Raw genomic sequence first — 6814 nt, forward strand, 5'->3', positions numbered from 1 at the left:
ATCAACCGCATGGATTTGAGTTCATTATTCATGGCATGGATTTTCTTTCACGTTAACATTTCCTCAGAATTTGCTTGCAATTTGATTAGTCATCCTTGATATTACACAGCTATGTCTGTCACTATCAATGCATTTCCTCCTTCTGTCATTATTTTGGACAGCTCATTGAAAGTGTTGACTCAGTGTGTGGCAGTAGTAAAAAAAAAAAAAAAGGCAGATTCCATGCTAGGGATCATTAGAAAGGGGACTGAAAATAAAAATGCTAATATTATAATGTCTTTATAAAAATCTATGGTGCTGCCACATCCACATAAAACAAATGGATTTTTTCTTTGGTTTGTTCTTTTTGTGACTACAGTCCTCTGTTGCCAGATGTGGCTTTTTAAAAGCCAAATTTTGGGTTACGGCCCATTTGACTCACGAGTATACCCCTTAGGTTCTGGCCACGCTGCTACAGTCCCCCTAACCCCCTGTTTTCCATTGAGGAGACATGATAGAGGTCTATAAAATCATGCATGGTGTGGAGAAAGTGGAGAGAGAAAAATTATTTTCCCTCTCACACAACACTAGAGCCACGGGTCACTCCATGAAATTGATTGCCAGGAGGTCTAGAACCAACAAACGGAAGTACTTTTTCACACAACGCGTGATCCACTTGTGGAACTCTCTGTCACAGGATGTGGCGACAGCCAACAACCTGGATGGCTTTAAAAGGGGTTTGGATGACTTCATGGAGGAGAGGTCTATCAATGGCTACTAGTCGGAGGGATGTGGGCCACCTCCAGCCTCAAAGGCAGGGTGCCTCTGAGTACCAGTTGCGGGGGAGTAATGGCAGGTGAGAGGGCATGCCCTCAATTCCTGTCTGTGGCTTTCAGCGGCATCTGGTTGGCCACTGTGCAAAACAGGATGCTGGACTAGATGGGCCTTGGGTCTGATCCAGCAGGGCTGTTCTTATTTTTCTTATGTTTCTTATTTCAATTGCTTGCCAATTGTGATTTTGCCAACGGTGAGATTTTGCCAGAATGGAACCTTTGCGGTTGGCAAGGGATGATTGTACTATCTATTCTGACTGGCAGTGGCACTCCACCAGGGACTCAAGAAGCAGGTCTTTCCCATTATCTGCCACCTGATCTTTTTAACTGGAAATGTCTGGAACTTTGTGTATGCAAGGCATGTGCTCTGTCACTGTGTTATGCCCCCCCCCCCATGTCTAAGAAGTGATTTCCATTGAATTCAGTGGGACTTGCTTCTGAGTAAGCATGCCATGCATAGCTCGGACTGCAGCCATGATCTGAGATCATTGGCTGCACAGCAACTATGCTGAGTTTCATCTTTTTAAACTTTATTTTTATTCCAAGTGTTCCCTTTTTTGTTATAAAAATAAAACAACAAAACAAGCCATTTTTATAAATCCTATTAGATGCAAAACTGTATTTTTATTATTGACAGAAATATGCTTTCCACCACTGCTATCCTGAGACTGAGGTAAGAAACAGGGGAGTGTGCTAGTTATGTCTTCAACTCATTGTTGGTGTCCCAGAAATCAAGAGAGTTCTGGTCTGCACTGAAACGAACAGGCCAGCCAGGTCTTATAGCAACATAAAGAGAAATGTAGGTGTGTCACTCATGAAATGCTGCTGAAGAATGAGCCTCATTGTAATCCTGTAACCTCCATGAATCTTCTGGCAAGACTGCTGAAGGTTTCCTTGTGAAAGATGTGTCATGGTTTTGGGCAGTGTTTCTCAACGTTTTTGGAGTCATGGACTGGTACATCCTTTGTGCGCAGTTTCCAGGACCAGCAGTTAGTAAAGGGGTCATTCCCCACTCACCCCCACCCCCAGGCACCCCCCAAAACAATTTCAAGCTGGGGGGGGCACTGCCACTGGGAGCTCTCCAGAGCTCATTTCCGGGCAGGCAGCCCTCGCTGCTGGGATAACACTCAATCAGCTTCCTCAAAATGAACATTATCCCAGCAGTGAGGGCTGCATGCCAAGAAATGAGCTCCAGAGAGTGCCCAGCAGCGGTGACCCCCACCAGCTCAAAATTGTTTGGTGGGGGGATTAATTCCTCACGGACCAGCACAGACCAGCACTCAACATCTCACAGACCGGCACTGATCCATGGACCGGTAGTTGAGAAACACGGGTTTGGGGGATTCATGGTTCTCTAAGATCATGGCCTTTTTTCCTCTTATTGATTGCCATATAGCCCTTAGGAAGGTAAATCTGAAGTATAAACCTCCCAAGCTTTCCATAGTAGACAAATCTCTTGAAGTCCATCATGTAAGTTATGTATATGACTAACTTTTAACAATCACATGTCTTCTCTGCTTTTTATTTTATTAGAATTATTTATTTAATACATTTCTATACCGCCCAAAACGCAAGTTCTCTGGGTGGTTTACAAAACAATAAAAACAGCCAATAAAAGAGTAAAACATTTCAGCAATTAAAATTAAAAAGTTAAAACTATTAAAACACAATTAAAACACAATTAAAACAGTATCTAATTAAAAGCCTGGGTGAACAAATGTGTCCTAACTTCCCTTTTAAAAGTTGTAAGAGATGGGGCATTGGATAGTTGTATAATTACAATCTGAAACTCGTTAGGATCCAATTCCATATGGACAGACAAATGATAGTATATATCATTGTAATTTACTTCCAGGCAAAGGAATGTTTATATTTTACTGCATAGGTAGTTTTGTATTTGTGTAACTTCATAAACGGTTGGAGCATTCCGTTTCAAGCATGGTCCACTGAAATAATGACTATAATCCTTATTTCTGTGACTATGAGGCTATTCACACACAACCGGGCTAAGGGAGCCCAGCCCGGTTTCGCATGCATGTGTGAACCACTGGAATTGTGCTCGATCTCAGCAGAACCGCAGTGGCAAACCCGCTTGTGGAGCCTCCCTCAAAATGAGTTTAGGAGAGCGAGTGGTCTCCTAACTTCATTTTTTGGATCGTCTGTCAGTCACGGCTGCAAACAGCTGCAGCTAGCAGACTTGCGGAGGAGAGAGAGGATCCCATAATCCACCGCACACTACCCATAATCCACTGCACACTTGTGGTGCATTATTGGAGCTCCAGGGGGCGGAGCAACACATCCCAACACCCCGACCCTTGGAGCAACTGGCAGAAGCTGGTGCTCGTGTGGGCGGATCATCTGCCTGCTCAGAGGCGAGGACCTGCTCGTCTGCAGAGGGAGGCAAGTTTTTCAAGGCTTCCTCCCCTCACCCTGTCAGAACCCTATCTCTGCTCATGAGAAAGGGCTCTGTCTCACTACAACACACAGCTGCACAACTCAAATGCCCTGGTGGGCCAGAAACAACCACAGCTTGGCATGCAGGGGCTGAGGTAAATTTTTAGTGCAGGGTTTCTTAACCTTGGGCCCCCAGATGTTGGACTACAACTCCCATCATCCCCAGACATGGCCTTTGTGTCTGAGGATGATGGGAGTTGTAGTCCAACAACGTCTGGGGGCCCAAGATTAAGAAGCCCTGTTTTAGTGCATTATTACATTAAAATTAAATATATTAATGAAAGCAGTTAGTAGTTACTAGTGGATCTATTCCCCTGTCAAGGGACCTATAGTTTCAACCAAACATCATGGCCAGAAAATAGGTCCTGTCCTGCTCAATCAGTGGGGCCCCTGGAGTGCATGCCGGGCCCCCAAAATGCCAAGTCCTCTCCTCTCCCTAAATCACTGTTGCTTTCAGGTTGCAATAGTAGTCATGCTTATCAGTAAGCCTCACTGGGTACACCATGGAATGTATTTCTGAGTAAATGTGCATAGGATTATGCAATAAGGCAGTTTCTAGCTCCTGTGTTGTTGTAGGATATTCTTACCTGGGAGCCATTTTTTTTTAAAAAAGTGCCCGTGAGCCAGATCTGCCCCCCCCCCGGCCTTATGTTGTGCAGACCTGCTGTCACACTTTTAATGAGGTTTTGCAGATAAAATCCCTTGCATCTGGATCCATTTGGGACTCCACTATTTCTGCAGAGTCTATTATGGGGTTTCTAGCAATCTCTTCTGTAGTATTAGAATGGGTCAGTTTCAGCCTTTGAATCCTGAGGATGTGAACAAGCTGCTTGAACAAGGTGGCCAGATTGGTCCCCAAGATAACTCAGGGAGACCATATCATGCCTATACTTAAACAACTGCATGGGCTGCCAATAAGTTTCCAGCCAAAATATAATCTGCTGGTTATCACCTTTAAAGCCCTGAATGGCTTAGGTCTGGGATACCTTAGAGAGCGCCTTCTTCTGCATGATCCCCAATGCAGGTCTATCTCCAGCTGCCATTAGTTAGTCTAGTGGTAACTTGGAATTTGGTTCTTCTCCACAGCTGCTCCTAGGCTGTGGGATTCGCTCTCTGGGGCTTAACAACATTGCTGGCCTTCAAGAGAGCCCTTAAGACTTACTTTTTTAGTCTGGCCTTCCAAGGTTTTTAAAAATTTTAATGTTGTTTTAGTTTTTTTATTGTTTTACTGGTTTAAATTGATAATATTTTTCTTTTATTTATTGTAAATCACCCAGAGCTAACAGATGGGGAGGTGTATAAATATAACGAATAAATATAACGAATAAATATAACGAATAAATAAGAACATAAGAACAGCCTGCTGGATCAGGCCCAAAGCCTAGCTAGTCTAGCATCCCATTTCACACAGTGGCCTACCAGATGCCTCTGGAGGGCCCACAGGCAAGTGCTGAGGGCTTGCCCTTTCTCGTGTTATTGCTCCCCTGCAAGTGGTATTTAGAAACATCTTGCCTCTTAGACGGGAGATGTCCTATAGCCATCTTGTAGCCATTCTATACCAAGTCCAGCCTAGTAGCCATTGATAGACGTGTCCTCCATGAATTTATCTAAGCCATTCTTAAAGCCATCCAGGCTGTTGGCTGTCACCATAACTTGTGGCAGAGAATTGCATAAGTTAATAATCAATCAATCAATCAATCTTTATAATGGTCAACAACCAGGAAACATAGATTAATTAAGTGTTGTGTTAAAAAAAAGAACTTCCTTTTGTCAGTCCTAAATTTCTTGGCAATCAGTTTCAAGGGATGACCCCTGGCTCTGCCCATTCTCTCAACACCATGCATAATTTTAGAGACCTCAATCATGTCTCCTCTCAGTCGTATTTTTTCTAAACTAAAAAGCCCCAATGGTTGTAATTTTGCCTCATAAGGAAGGTTTTCTAGGCCTCATATCATCTTGGTTGCCCTCTTCTGTACCTTCTCCAATTCTATAATGTCCTTTTTGAAGTATGGTGACCAGAATGTAGCTGCACCATAGATTTCTATAAGGGCATTGTGATATTTGCAGTTTTATTTTCAATCCCGTTCCGAATTATTTCAGGAATGCAATTGGCCTCTTTCACCACTGCCACACATTGAGGCTATTCTCATGACCAGCAAAAATCAGGCTAGGAGAGTCTAGCCCGATTTTTGCTGGTCATGTAAATCACCAGGCGAGCCTGGTGGTTTACGAGCGGGTAACCTGCTTAATTGCCCCTGCCCTTAGCTGAGGTTAGCGGAGGGAGCGCTCCGCCAACCCCATCTTTGTGCTCATGTGTTGCCAGGGCACGGCTCCGTGCCATGGCAACTCACAAGTAGACCTCTGACCAGGAGGCTAAAAAGCAGCCTCCCAGCTGGAGGGTCTCTCCAATATGCCCTGCGTGCTTGTGCAGGGCATGCGGGGGTTTCCAGGGGCCATTCGGCCCCCAATCCCCGCAGCCCCCGCCGGCTCCGTAACTGAGCTGGCAGTCATGTGGATGGGCGCTGTGGCTGCCCAGGGCTGCTTCCCTGCTTGTCTGCAGGGAGAGCGGGCTTAGCCTGCTCTCCCCGCAAGCCCCATCCAGGCTCTTCACACCGATCGTGAGAAGAGCCTCATTGTGTTGACACTTTCAATTCAACAAGCTGTCCACCACAATGCCAAGATTTCTCTTCTAGTCTGTCCCTGACAGCTCAAACGCCATCAGTGCATATGTGAAGCAGGGGTTTTGGGCCCCAATATGCATCACTTTACACTTGCTTACACTGAACCACATTTGCCATTTTGTTGCCTACTCCTCAGATTGGAGAGATCCTTTTGGAGCTACTCACAATCTGTTTTGGATTTCACTATCCTAAATAGTTTGGTGTCATCTACAAATTTGACCACCTCTCTACTTACTAGGGATGTGCATAGAACCGGCAACAGCCAGTTTGGCAGGGGGGGTATCCTTAAGGATCGGGGAGGGTGCTCTTACCCTCCCCCTCTAACTTGGCAAAGAGGCACCTTTTAATGTGGTGATTCTCTTTTGTTTAGCAGGGGGAGAGTAACTGGCCCTATCCACCCCCAGCACAGTACTTCCAGTGACTGTTGCTGGTGTCTATCATATGTTTCTTTTTAGATTGTGAGCCCTTTGGGGACTGGGATCCATCTTATTTATTTATTATTTCTCTATGTAAACCACCCTGAGCCATTTTTGGAAGGTCGGTATAGAAATCGAATGAATGAATGAACGAACGAATGAATGTTTCCCCCACCGGCACCATGCTTAAAACAGTCTCATGTAGGGCAGCAGCATACCTCCTTGCCACCCTGGTGTGCATCAGACTGGAAGTTCCTGGAATTTCACCATTTTGAAAAGTGGTGTTACATAGGTTACTTCCAAGTCCTCTGATACAGAGCCTGATAGTAGGGATAAGTTACATGTTTTTGCAAGGAGGCTGGCATTTTCACATATGAGTTCTTTAAGGACTCTCGGGTGGATTTTCCCAGACAGTTTAGAACGTCATTGTGGCGGATTGGTGTGTGGAAAT

This window comes from Hemicordylus capensis, chromosome 1 (assembly GCF_027244095.1).
Source record: "Hemicordylus capensis ecotype Gifberg chromosome 1, rHemCap1.1.pri, whole genome shotgun sequence".
NCBI lineage: Eukaryota > Metazoa > Chordata > Lepidosauria > Squamata > Cordylidae > Hemicordylus > Hemicordylus capensis.